This window comes from Crocuta crocuta, unplaced genomic scaffold, assembly GCF_008692635.1.
Source record: "Crocuta crocuta isolate KB4526 unplaced genomic scaffold, BGI_CrCroc_1.0 scaffold13, whole genome shotgun sequence".
Taxonomy (NCBI): domain Eukaryota; kingdom Metazoa; phylum Chordata; class Mammalia; order Carnivora; family Hyaenidae; genus Crocuta; species Crocuta crocuta.
The window spans coordinates 2,391,486-2,393,014 of NW_027530007.1; the positions used below are offsets into that span (position 1 = coordinate 2,391,486).

Here is a 1,529-nt window from a genome sequence, read left to right on the forward strand (position 1 = left end):
GCAGGGCTGGCATCTGAAGGCGTCACCGGCGGTGCAGTTACAATTGGCTTAAAAGGACGGACTCATGATTGGCTGCAGGAAGAAACCCTTTTATTTTTAAATCTTGACCAACAGAAACCTTTTATTTTTATTTCTGACTTTTTTTTTTTTTTTTTTTCCAATTTGCTCCTCGGTAGATGGCTTCCCAGGAAGCTCTCCGAGATCTGGTGCTTTATTTAGGTCACTTTTTAGGAATGTGAAGAGGCCCGATTGGCTGCTTAAACTGGAAAAGGATTTTGATTGGCCGGCTCGTGGGAAACGGTTTTTTTTTTTTCTTTGATTGGCTGCAGGTGTTCTGCTGATAGCAACAGCTTCTCTCTCGTGAATGCTGAAAACAGGGTTTGGGACATTGGTTGTTATATTTGACTTGAAAAGAAAAAAAAAAGAAAGAAAGAAACCAAGTGCGCTTTGCAATATTTATTACACAAAGAGCTTGCTGCTGCTTTCACGTGTCTTGTTTGTGTTTGCATTTGATTTGCTGTCGGTATGTGCGTTTGGTTTCCCGTTGGCTCCTCCGTGGCCCCCGTTTCCGGGGGCGCCCCCCACTCCGCTGCGCCGGCGATGCCTCTCCAGTCCCGGGGTCCACCCGGAGAGTGCATTTGCTCTAATGCCCACACCCGGCTCCCCTGGTGGGGGGGATCCTCCAAGACCCCACGCAGGGTCTACAGCTGGAAGAGAGGGTCCCCGAGGTTTGTGCTGTCCTGCGGGAGCAGACCGGAGCTTAGGGGTGACCGTTAGCCAGGATTTATGTTAGTCACTTCCGTGCGTTGGCACCCAGCCAGCTCCCCTTGGGGAGGTGGGAGGAGGTGGATGGCTCCTCGTGGGGCTGGGCCACTCCAGCCTGTCCCTGCTGCGCAGAGGAGCGCGGGGGGGGCTCTGACCTTTCAGCCGTTCCCTCCGTATCTGCTTCCTGACGCCTCATCTGGGGCTCGTGCTGTAAAGGGCAGGAGCCACTCCCGGCTGTGAGACCCCACAGTGGAGCAGAGGTCTCTGCCTGGGGGCCCGGAACCCCCACACAGGCCCCAGCTTGGCTCACAAGGCCTGGGAGGCCTTCGGCCCCCCTCACCCAGCCCCGACCTCCGCCAGCCAGGCTCCCCGGGGCCCTGCCGACCCGCGGTAGGCCCTGGGCCAGGCTCGGGGTCCTCGTGTCCGACGGAAGGGTCCCTCCCTCCCCATGTCAGCCTGGAACGGACATTGTCTGCTTATGAAGTGCTGGCGGAGCCGGCTGGCCCGGCCTTCACTGAGCCCACCGGCCGGCCCNGGCCTTCCCAGAGCCCACCGGCCGGCCCCCAACCCAGGTCCCCAGAGACACCGCAGAGCAGCTGGATTTGAAGGGCCGAGAGCCCCAGGTCTCCCCACCGGCCCTCCCCCTTCCCTGGGGGTGGCCTGCCCTTCTCCCCGTGTCTCACCAGAGTGGAATCCGGGTGGGGAGGCGGAGAAAAGCGTAGACCTCAGGGACAGGGGCGCCTGGACCCTCCCCCAGACCTGCT

General features: G+C 59.2%; 1 long non-coding RNA gene across 1 annotated transcript; it reads right to left on the reverse strand.

Moving 5' to 3' along the window:
• Nucleotides 1–441: 441 nt before the first annotated feature.
• Nucleotides 442–1,202, reverse strand: LOC144231332 (uncharacterized). Its single transcript, XR_013335049.1, has 2 exons — nucleotides 921–1,202; nucleotides 442–740 (listed from the first exon to the last, which is right to left on the reverse strand). It is a non-coding gene; the product is annotated as an uncharacterized LOC144231332 (long non-coding RNA).
• Between the last annotated feature and the right edge of the window lie 327 nt (nucleotides 1,203–1,529).